The following is a 12,851-nucleotide window of genomic DNA, read 5'->3' on the forward strand; positions in this document are numbered from 1 at the left end:
AGCCAGGTGAACACAAAGAAACCTGTTTTCCCGCCTAACCTGGGGGAAGCTGGGGTCAAGGGTCAGAGGCTTTCCCAGCCATGCGCAAGACTGAGCATGCTCTCTTCTAAGACAATCTTTACATTCTGTTTCCCTTGTCCCTGGATAGGTGTGGACTGCTACACATTATTTCCTACTTTTTGTGGCTCAAGTCCTTGAGCAAGACATTTACAATATGTGCCTCTACTTCTCTCTCCCTCTTCTTAATGATTCAGTAAGGTTTCTGACCTCATCATTCAACCAAAAACTACTCTGTCCAAAGTAACTAATGGCCTCTTCATTGCCAAATCCAATGACCTCTTCTCAGTTTCATCTTTCCCAACATTTAACACTTGATCATCTTCACCTTCATATTCTTTTTTCTCAGAGTTTTCAGGATTCTCCTCCATCTTAGTCCTCCTCCTATCCATATGACACCCTCCTTGGTTTTCTTTCTAATCTTTATCCAGGTCATTCAAACTTTAGGTGTTTTGCAAGGTTCTCTTCTGGGTCCTCTTCTTTTTTTATATATCTTTCAATTGGTGATCTCATTAGTTCCCATGTATTCAATTATCTCTATGTTGATAATTCTCAAATTTCTAAAGCAGATCTAACTTTTCTGCTGATCTGCATTCTTACGTCTCCAGCTGCCTATCAAACGTCTTGAATGCCCATTTCAGCAAGTCCAAAACTGAACCCATTATCTTTTCTCCCAAACACTGTTTCTTTCCAAACTTCCCTGTTACTTTTGAGGGTTCCACCATCCTATCCTCTTAGTCCCTCAGCCTAGGTGTCATCCTCAACTTCTCATTATTGCTCATCACCCCCTCTTCCCATGTTCAATTTTTACCCAGGCTTATTCAATTTCTCATTTATAACAGCCCTTAAATATGCCCTCTTCTCTTCTGTGATAATGACATCACCCTAGTATGGTCCCTCATGTTTTCATACCTGGATGATTGGAATAGCTTGCTGGTTCACCTTGCCATAAGTTTCTCCCTACTTGAGTCTATAATTCAGCTGTCAAAGCTCAGGTCTGACCATGTTACCCTGCTACTTAATAAATTCTAGTGGCTGCCTATCCTGCCCAGTATCAAATACAAAGGCCTGTTCGGAGTTCAGGGCCCTTTATAGGTGATCTCCACCCTCCTAACACCCTCACACACACTCTTCTATCCAGTGACTCTGACCTTTTTGTTGTTTCTCAACTAAGACACTCCACCTCTTGGCTCCAAGTGTTTTCTTTAGCAATCCCCCATGCCTAGAATATTCTTCTTCCTCATCTCTGCCTCCTGAATTCCCTGGATTTCTCCAAGTCCAAGCTAAAATTCCACCTTCTACAGGAAACCTTTCTCAATCTCTCTTATTTCTAGTGCTTTCACTGTGTTGATGATTTCTTCACTAGCCTGTCATATATCTTGTTGGCATATATTTGTTTGAACACTGTCTCTCCCATTAGATTGTGAACTCCTTGAGAGCAGAGACTTTCTTTTACTTTTCTTTCTATCCCCATTTTTAGTACAGTACCTGGCCTATACTTGGTGCTTAATAAACGTTTATCGATTGTTTGACTCAGTCACTGGTGTAAGCTCTTGTCCAATTGAGATTGCAGCACTTTGATTCCAATATAAAATTAGACATGATGCCAGAGCTAATTAGTGTTGAGAATTGGGACTAGAACTGACTTATGTGAACCCTCAAACACAAGGTAAGGATCAGTGGCATTTGGCAGACAAGACTCTCTGTGCCTCTTTCTGTTCTCACACAATAAGTGAGCCTTTTTTTTTTTGTAGTCTGGATAGAACATTAGTCGGTGCAAGGTGAGGATATTATCTAGTTGGAGGAATAATGAATGACTCCTTTCCATGTGATTGCTTTTATCCTCAAATACTGAATGCTAAATCAGCCTTGGGTTTGCTTGGGCAATTGTCAACATGGTACACTTGACTTAAGGCATGCCTGTTTTTCTGACTTTGTTTTTCCCTATTCCTATCTAGTTAAATTCCTGCAATAGCCATTGCCCTTGAGGTACTTATCTATATAGAGCAATCTAGTCTTCATAAGAGTTGTAGCAGGACCTGAACGACTACCACTGCTCTGCTTTGTGCAAATGATACGAAAAAAGATTTTGTCCTGCATTTCTATAGATGGGTATTATAATGTGACATTTATTTAGGAGTTTGTGACGAGAAGCATATTTTGGAAAATAAATCATATTCTTTTTTTTTTCTAACAACAATAATCAGTTTCCCTGATCTTAGCTTAATTTATGTCTAAGAAGGACAAACTCAATCAAAACACATTTATTATATACCTACTACAAAACACAAAAATCCAGTCCCTTTCCTCAGGGAGCTAACAATCTAATGGGGCAAGACAACACAAAAAAGAAGCTGCAAAGGGGAGAGGAGCATCTGGGAGAGATGTGATGGACCAGAGGAGTGCAATTGGGTAGGAAGTGAAGATGTAGATGGCCTGGGAGCCATTAGATGGAGATCCTAGGAGGAGCTGTCCAACCTCTCCAATCAGAGAGAGAAGCCCCGGGGCTAAGAGGGTGTTGAAACAAGTGGTGTGAGTTCCAGGGTTGAAGAGATCTTGCTGGATAGAGTTGTCTTCAGCTTAATGATGTACAGATGACTCCAGCTGAGAGGGAAATAAAGAAATAGCTGGCCTGGGTAAGTTACTTAGTTAGAGTCCCTTCCTATACTATGATGCTATAAATGTTGTATAAAATTTGATTATCTATTTTGAAGTGTGTGCTACTCTTTATATGTAAAACTTGGTATTGACGAGCATTGCATGGACAGATGGGAATAGGGGAATCCAGTCTCAGGGTACAGACCCTTCTTAGGCTTTTATATTTTGCTATTAGGTTTGAAAATGAATAATAATATTTAAGGAATTCAGGTTTGTATTACAGATCACCCTCTCGGGGCTTTATTTCTCTCATCTATAGCTTTGGACCAGCTTAAAAAAGTTGCAACCAGCTTCTTTGGGTTGTGAAGTGCTGGAGGTGGGTGTGGGTGTGGGTGGATTCCATTGCTCAGCTGCCATGTTCTAGCTTCCAGCCATCTTCTATACATGTTCCCACTAATTATAAATAGAACATTAGATAAATAAGAAAAGAAAACTTGCTTTAAGATCCCAGCCTCAACACTAAGTAACTATGGCCTCTAGATAAGCCATAAATCATGGTCTACTCTCTTTTATCTCCATTACATTCAGCTATTCCTTCAGTTTGCCATCAATCACAAGTATTTGTTTCAATGTTAATGAACTCTTAAATTCCTTAATCTGATCATAATTTTTGATCACTTTAGCTTTCCCTTGATTTATAGCCTCCAATCCTTTTCTTTATTCTCACTGTGACTTTTCACCAATCCTTCCATCCTTCAGTTATTTACCAGACCAATACTGTCTACATTCTTCCCTTCTCTGTATCAGCCATGCAATTCTACACTCTGTCCTGCAATTAAATTGCCAATTGTGCCCCCTTTTATCTTCCTTCCTTTGAGATCTCAAAAAGTTATCCATCCAAAAAGTTAGTACCTTCAGAATGGTGACAGTTTCAGCACAGATCTCTTCGCTGTGTACTGATTCTAGTCTAGCTGTCTTGACTTCAACTTCTTAAATTCTATTTTCTCCTTCCTTACACTGAAAAATCATGTACTTCACAATCAGTCTTAAATTCCAAATATGTTAATTCCACTATCAGTAATGATGACTGTAAGTTGGAAACAAACCAGGTATTAGAGGGCAGATGGAAATTCCCACCAACTTTCAGTAGTTTTGAGTGCTGCACCTCCAAATAGCTTGGGGTAACAGGATTCCCAGGATCTTTTGGACCTAATCTCAGTATGCCAGTTAAGAAAAAGGTACCAAATAATTACACAGTTTTTGCTCTATAGAAAGACATTTAATAGGAATCATCAGAATATAAATCATAGAGAAATTCTTAGTTCACTAATCTAGTTATAACCTAGTTATACCAACCTAGTATAAATGAACTACCAAGCATTTTGGGGAGACCTACTCAACAAGTGTAAATCCTTTCCTAAAACCTAAATAATAATCCTGGAAATATCAATACATAATTATTTCTATAAAGTGAGAGGGCACTGGTTATGATTACCTCTTAGAAGGCTTTTTAGACATATCTGGACTTCAACCACATAGATTTTCCAGCAGAGAAAAAAGAAAAGGAGGAGAAAAAGACTTAAAAGTCAGGTCTGTGCTACTTATTAGCCTATGTCAAAATCAGAGCAGCAAGCAGGACTGAGAGGCATGGAGCTCCCATGTTTTTTTTGACTACCAAAAAGAGAGAGATGGAAAAAGCAAGAGCTGAGCACCTAAGTTCCTGTTCCCTTGGTGGTAGGCAATAGGGGAATATAAGAGTTCTTGCTTCTTTAGTGGCAAGCGGAAGAAGAAATAAAGTCAAGGGTCCAAACCTCAAATCCTTTGCTTCCTATCTATATTCATACTATGTCATTTGCTCCTATTTATCAGCTCTACTCTAGAGAATGAGACAATGACTTTTTAAACTAAAAGATCTACCAGGAAGAAGTCAATTTGGAAGGAAGGGGCTGAGTTCCATTAAGTGACTTCCCTCCTCAATTTCCTTATTTATGGATCAAGAAAGCACTGTTCTATATCTGTAATAGGGAGCCATGCCCTCAATCTGTGACCTATTGGGAATTATTTTTGCAGGGTGGTACTAGATATAGCAAGGGCAGGTCTTCCTCATCTCTATTAAAAGCCACAAAATTTCAACAATTAACTGAGATTTCAGGGAATAGTAAAGCTAGAGACATAATTAAAGGCCATCAGCTAGTTAATGACTATATCTTTGAGAAAAGTGGGGACCTGGGAACAATAAAAAAGGCCAAGAAAGTGGTTTTGAAAACCAAGATCTAAGACTTTAAGGCAGATAGTGCCTTTCTACCAATGGTAGCAAGTTAGGCAGTGGAATTAAATGTACCAGTAGATATTTGAAGCATCAAAATAATCCAGAAAAAATCATGTGATATTAGCATAAGAAAACAGTTTAGGTGACTCAAACTTGTGTTTTCTATCATCTGATCTTTGGAATAAATCAGGGGAAAAAATTACTAACAGTGAGTTTTGGGGGAGATTTTATATCAGAGATCATGAGTTTCTCACCATTTTCCTACAAAAAATTAGAGTCACTAATCATAAGGTAAATATTTGTTTTCTACATATGAATGCTAGTTACTAATAGTGTGACTCAGTATGTGTTGCCACCTGATTCATATTCTAAGATACTGACTTTATGGAAATGATTCTCTATATTTAATGCTATCACTTAATGTATTTGTATCTTGTATTTTCTGCTAACTGGACTGTCACTCCTTTTATTATTTTCTGAATGACTTCTATTCCATATAACCATTCTTCCATCAATTAACAATAATAATAACAACAACTGTTAAGGCTAAAATTTAGGATTGAGACTGAATATATTTTAGTTGGTCACCAGGGATTTAAATTCTAAATCCCAATGAAATACTCAAGTCAGAAAGGAACTTTATGGTGGTTTATTTACAATAGAGAGAAGATATTAAGGAAGAAAGAAAGAGAGAAAGGGAGAGAGATAATAGGCTGGAGTTCAGAGGCCCCAGCCCAGGGAGGGGAGGGGAGGAAGGCAGAGGATTAAATCTAGCTGGGCTTCCAGCCATGAGGCCTCTTCCAAGATGAGGGGCCTCCTCAAAGGCTGGTGCTTCCAGAAAAGCCAAGGAGAGGGAAATAAGCCTTGAACTCACAACATGACAGTCTAAGGGAAGCAGTCTTAGATCTCATGCTGGATCTCTTTCACAGTCAAGTTCTACTGCCAACCCCTCTCACAGGAAGTGACATGAAATATAAAGGGGTTCTTTATGTCACTTCCTGTGTCTTACATGTACCAATGGTGGCTTAAACTTGGCTTTGGACAGCCCAGGGGATTAGTCAATTGTTTCTGATTTGTCACTTGCTAGTACACTTAATCCTTAAGTGGGGGTGTATATATTCCTGGTACCTAAATTCTATTTTTTTTTTTTGCTAAATTACTAAAATTCTAAAGACTAAGCAGGGTGGAGAAAATCTAAAATTCACAATCCCCCCCTGATGATGATTGGGGGACTAGTCTCCCCAATTGATCACTTAACATAATCATCTTATATCTCTAAATCTTCTAATTACAGGTACATACAGAATTTTACCTTCTAAGAGGAAACTACAATAGTTAGAGATAATATGGAAATAGAAGAGAGAGACAGCAAAAACAATAATATCTAGCATATATAATTATATATATAAATATATATATATAAATATATATATATATATATATATATAAATATATATATATATAGTCTACTATGTGCAGGCATTGCACCAAGCACTTTTTACAAATGTAATCTCATTTGATCTTCACTACAAACCTGTAAGGTAGGTGTTATTACCCTCATTTACAGTTAAGGAAATTGAGATAAGCAGAGGTTAAATAACTTGCCTGAGGTGACATATGTGATAAAGGATGGAAAGGTTTGCAATTTGCAAAATTGCAAGAACTGAAAAGTGCAAACCTAGGTATGATTGACAGTGGCATGTGACCAAGGGTCACATGGGAGCCTGCACTGGAGAATATGGGAAGACTCCATCTTGCCCCAACGGACTTTTCTTCTGGTCTCCTAAGGAAGTCAAGAGGAAGGTCTGAAGAGGGATCTGAAGAGGATTTTTCCTGTGTTGAACTGAGGAAGGATTCCTGTATCAAGCTGCTGGCAGCATTCAGTCTCACTTGGACATCAGGACTTGCTTGGACATCTAACAATAGATCCTGGCTCTAACTGTCTTTTTTGGACCCTTGCTGAGTAAGATTTGGGAACTTGGTTAAGTTTTAGTTTATTAACCTATTTAGCATAGTTAGTTAGTTTTTTTAAATAAGAATAAGCATAAGTAAATCCCTAAGCCGTTATTCCTTTCCCTTCCAAAACAATAAAGTATATTTTATATGTTTTTTCCTCTTGTGTTTCCCTTATCCAAAATCCTATCCTAACAATACCTAATAAATGTTCAAGGGAGTATTTGAACTCAAATCTTCCTCATTCTAGGCCCAGCATTCTATGCCATTCCACTTCTGCACCACTCAACTGACCAGAAGTACCCAATACCACTGCCAAATCACCTTCTCTCAACAGATGGTCTTGCCCTCTTTACTGAAAAATTTGAGTCATTTACTTCATTTCCACTCCTTCTTATTTCAAAACTCTTTTACCCTTTTTTAATCTTCCAAATCTTTACTCCAGACCATGGAATCAGTTGGCCTTCTCTGTGCTGTGGTTAACTAATATATTTATGATCTCAGTCCCACCTTCTGTTATATTCCCTGTGCTGTTGCCCTTTTGATCATTCCTTGTTTTTCATCTTAAATTTCTCATTTTCTACTGGTTCGTCACTGGTGCTTATAAATATGTCCAAAAATTCACCATCTTTTTTAAGAAATCCAACAGGAAGCAGCCTTCCATTTGATTTTGCCTTTCTTCCCTTCTGTCATCCTTATTTACTCTGGCTTTCATTGTCAAACTTCTTGAAAAGAGTAGTCTCCACTCTGTTTCTATTTCCTCACTACCTAACTGCCTTGTAACCTCTTCTAATCTGACTTTTGACCCTACCACTCTATTGGAATTGTTCTCTCAAAGGTTCCCAATGGTACTTTGACTGCTAAATGTTTTTTGTTTTTTGTTTTGCTTTTTCTTAATCTTTAACTTCTTTGAACTCTGCAAGTTAGTCTAATGTGGGTCACCCTTTATGACTGGGTATTTATCCTTTGTTGACTTCCATGATATTATTTGCTTTTAGTTCTCTTCCTACCTCCCTCACTGCTCCTTAAACTTTGTTGGATTCATCTTCCTAAGCATGATTGCCCTTAAGGCTCTGATCTGTGGGCTCTCTCTCCTGAATTCCAGTCATACATCTTTGGCACATATCTCTTAACCCTTCCTTTGACATCTCAAATTCCACATATGGATATGGTAATTAGTAGTAGTAGTAGTAATAGTAATGGTAGCAGTAATTGTAGCTTTCCCTGACCACCCTAATTATCTTTCTACGTGTATCACTTTCCTAACCCAACTTTCATCCCAAATTCACTTCACTTCTAAACTGCCCTTTTTCCATGTAAGTTACCACTATTTTTCTATTCCCAGTCACAACCTCATTGATTCCTTTGATTGCTCTCTTCAAAATTATCATTGACTTCTTAATTGTCAAATCCTATGATCTTTATCCAATCCTTATTCTTCTTCTCAGTAATGTTTGCTACTTTTAGCCACAGTCTTCTCCTGGATATTTACTATCCCCTCTATGTTCTTGTGAAACTGTTCTTGTTTGGTTCTCCTCTGACCTGCCTGACCACTCCTTAATCTCCCTTGCTGATCCCTGATCATTCATTATCCTTATCCTACCCCTAACCCTAATGGTAGGTATTATAAGGTCTGTCACTGTCCTCTCTGTATACTTTCATAATTTGTCAGTTTATCAATTCCATGGATTTAATTTTCATAATATCTATGCAGATGACTCATATATCTCTATATACCTAAAATCTTTCTGAGGAACACTAATATGAGACAGACCAGTAGAGACTGTATCTGTCTGTCACCAGGGGAGATGATATGTGCTAAAATGATATGTCATACCCAGCTAAGACTAGAACCAATAAGAACAACATGATGACATTACTAGACCTAGTGATCCTACACCATTACAGTTGTATTCTCCTCCACATATATTCTTAGGTACCTTAAGTATGATCACTGTGTGCTCACTTTCCTCACTCATAGTATATATGTGAAAGAGTATGCCCATGTTTATGGGATGACTATTTATATATAAATCTTTTTTTACCATACTTACTCATCAAATACCTTTTCTTTGAAATCATTTTGGTCCCTGACTAAATTGAAAAAAAAATCCACAGATCTATGAGGGCTTTTTGATGGATGAGGATACACTTTGAACCTGGGGTAAGTGTTTTTCTAGGGTGTAAAGGAGATGACCCAGAAACTGTATCTAAATTGAGAATGAAATTACTTTGGGCTACCAGCAAAGCAGGATAAGCCTCATACTTAGCTTGGCCCAAGTGCCTGCACACCTAAAGAATGGAGGTTTCCAGGTCCATATAGTCTAGGAAACATGTAGATGAAGTTATACAAATAACTGAAAGCTTCATATATCATTTTATTGTAGTTGTAGATGAAATAAATTCGATTCCAAACTTTCAGGTACCTCCTTGAGAATTTTTAAAAAATCAAATTTAAACCCCCATAATGTATTTAATTAAACCAAGTTCCTTCCCTATGGCTATATGACATTTCTTATTATCTTTATTTCAATTTCAATTGAACCTAATCAGAGACCATTTTACATTGTTTTGTGCCAGAATTTTTCTGTGTAATAGAGTAAAGAAAAAAGCAAATAAAGAGAAAATAATGCAATAAAACTAGATTACTAAAAAATCTCCTTGCTCTAAGTCAAAAGGGTTAGAGCCTGCCTTCCCTATTGTAAAAAAAAGACTTGAATTCAGGACTCCAATCCCCAGAATCCTTTGCTCCACTTCCCCAGAGTGCTTTGTAATCACACTGAATTCTCGCCTGGGCGAGAGCACAAATGATTATATAAAGGAGTTCTCCGCCTACTGAAGGGTCTTTTGGACTTCCGTTTTGGAGCAGATGTGCCTCTTCCATGATGTGAGATTATCTTGTCTAGGCCTCTCTGGCCTAGGCACGTGTTGCTTATCCTGTATTTTCATTAATCCTTAATCTTTAATAAACCTCATAAAATATAATACTCCTTACAGAGAGAAACTAATCTCTACCTGCCTCAGTATCCCCAAAATTTTAACTGTTACACTATCAAAGGGAAAACAATTGGCAGCTATTCATATCAGGAATAAAATAATCTCAATGCCCATAAAATTTAAGGCCCTCTCAAACATCAAGACAGTATGGAGGTGATACTATACTCTTGTAAGCTATGACAATTAAGAGCAATTTTTTTCAGGTCTCACCAAGACTTTGAAAATGGACATGGCAACAGATTCTGTGTCCATTATCTTTAACTAAATATAACAGAGTCCAAGGTTTGGTTGGAATTTGTAGTCTCAGAGAGAACATTAACCTCTTAAAATGGAATGGTTCTTGTCTGTATTATGATCAGTTTTGATAAGATTTTTTTTTCCATGCAAGAGGAGATTAGTGAGATAAGGGGAGCTGAATTAAAGCAAGAAAGAGAACCACGGTATTGCTATGGCAACTGGATCCTGCAGAATATCATGTATTGTGTGTGTCAGGGTTGAGGGCTAAGCATGGTAATCTAGCCTCAGAACAGTCTCTGCTTTATGTAACAAAGAACTGAGAAAGAGCCTTCTGAGTAGCCATTCCTTGTAGAACTAAGGAAAAGCTACAAAGGGTTTTAAATGACCTGTAACTAATTATTTTCATGCTTGTGTGTGCTAATATGTGTATTTTATGTGTGTTCTTCCAATAACGTTAAACTGATTCCCTATTCTACTTCTGCATAAAAATCCATGGCTGGTCATGAATGTTATGGGCTATTTTGACTGTTATGTGCAAAGAGAAATGGAAGACACTAGTTGCTAGCTTAAATTCACAGAAGGTTAACAGGACAACTGTTAGTCTGTTGTCTTATGGACTCAAGAATTATGGTTACTTCTATAGAATTGCCTTGGGTACTGAGAGGTTAAGTGACTTGCCCTTAGTTAGGAAGGAACTGTATGCCAGTGAGGGCTCGAACTTGGGTCTTCCAATGTTAGGTTCATAAGAGCTATGTCAGGAATACAAGCTCTGTCAGGAACTATCAAGCCAGGAAGGCTTTGAGCGTGGGCCAAATGATAAGTTGTATGTTGGCTGAAGGCCCATCTAGCTAAGCTCAGGGTGTTAATAGATTGTCTGCATGGTAATGATATTTTGCTATAGAAATGATGAAAGACAATCTGCCAAGCCAAGGAAAGGTTCCAATCTGTATTGGTTGAGGGAGCATTTTCTACAATGAAACCAAGGATGCCTAGAGAAAGGAAATAGGGAGTAAGCCTATTCTAGGTAAGGTACTTTGCTAGGTGCTTGGGATATAGAAATAATAATAACACCCTAAACTCAGTATACTAATAATAACTGAAGATATATATCACTTGAAGTTTTGCAAAGTACTTTGTATTCATTATCTCCCCTGAGTATTACAACACCCTTATTGGGCAGCTACCACAGGTATCATTTGCCTTACTTTATAGGTGTGGAAACTGGGGTTCAGAGAGGTTATGCACATATATATGCATATATGCACATATATACATATCTCCATCCTCCCCCAACAGTTGCACTGTTGGTAATTGTTAGAGGAAGGAATTCAATGCTAAGTCTCTCAACTCCAAGTCCAGATCTTTTCTCACCACTGCTTATTGCCCTTCTGTGGCTATGTTAGGTTGGTCTTTAGACTGATGGTGCTGTTTTGCCCATATTAGTAGTTCTAATAGTTGGATAAGACCTCTTGGAGTCCTTTTTTTTTTTCCCTCAGGAAGTGTTTAAGCTAGAGGCATGTAAGGTCTTTTTCTATTCTAAGAATCCATTATTACAGAATTTTACTTCTCCTTTGGCCCCTTAGTATTGTACTACTTGATATTGTTTCTCCCTCTTCCTTTCTCTCCCTTTTTGTGTCTGTCTCTGTCTCTTTGGCTTCCCCCTACTGGACTGTGAACTCCTGGAGGGCAAGGAATTATAGTTCTTTGTATCTCTAATACTCAGCCAGCTTAATAAATCTTTGATTATGGAAAAAGGCCTTGAGCCACCAAAGTTGCTTTCATAGAGGTCCTAAACTTCACCTATAGAGAGTATAAGGTTTGGGGTGTTCTTACAAGCAACCACACTAATAGATGAGATAGGTTATCATCCTAGCATTATAAGAGAAGATGCAAAAAAAGGAGACAGGAGTAATCACCACAGCAACAAAATATTAACAATGAATTTTGAGTCATGAAGAAAAGATTAAATTACATTTTGCTTAAGGAAATATAGCCTCACCTGAACAACAATAATTGATTTGTCTCCCTGCATTTAGTTTTTCCAAGCCATCTTCCACATAGGTGTCAAAATAATATTTCTACAATGTAGCTCTTCTCACGTCACTATCCAGCTCACTGAAAGTCTCAGAATCACAACATTTCTGAGTTGGAAGGGCTTTCAGTGGTCATTTCTTACAATTTATTCTCCCCAAAGAACCCTTGCTATCTCTGTCACATCCAGTAACAATAGAAACATTCTCTGCTTGTAAACTCCAATGAAGAGGAGCCCACTCTCTCCAGGGGAATAGCCTTCTTTTGACTAGCTCTAATTGCGCGAGGCTCTCTTCCCCTTCACATCAAACTCAAATTACCCCTATACAGCTTCCACTCATTGCTACTACTTTTGCTTCTCTGTGCCAATCTGAATATATTTATTTCCTTGAATTCCAAAGAATTTTAGGTTACCTACTCCAAAATACATGTGATCAGCAGTCTCCTTTACAGCAAAACTAACAAGATCTCCCCCAATGTCTACATAAAGAATGAAGACTGCCCCCAGGCAGCCTATTCCACTTTTGAGCATCATCTACTTCATAATTTTATAGAGGAGAATCAAATGATTACATGTCACAAGAATTAGGTCTTCAATTTCTGCTCTCTGCCTTCAAATCCACTTCCCATTACCCCTGGGAAGAACTGGTATTCGGTGACTTGTATATTCTTGCTTCCTCTCTCTCTCCTCTCCCCTCCACTCCTTCAC

Source organism: Monodelphis domestica, chromosome 1 (genome assembly GCF_027887165.1).
Source record: "Monodelphis domestica isolate mMonDom1 chromosome 1, mMonDom1.pri, whole genome shotgun sequence".
Taxonomy (NCBI): Eukaryota; Metazoa; Chordata; class Mammalia; order Didelphimorphia; family Didelphidae; genus Monodelphis; species Monodelphis domestica.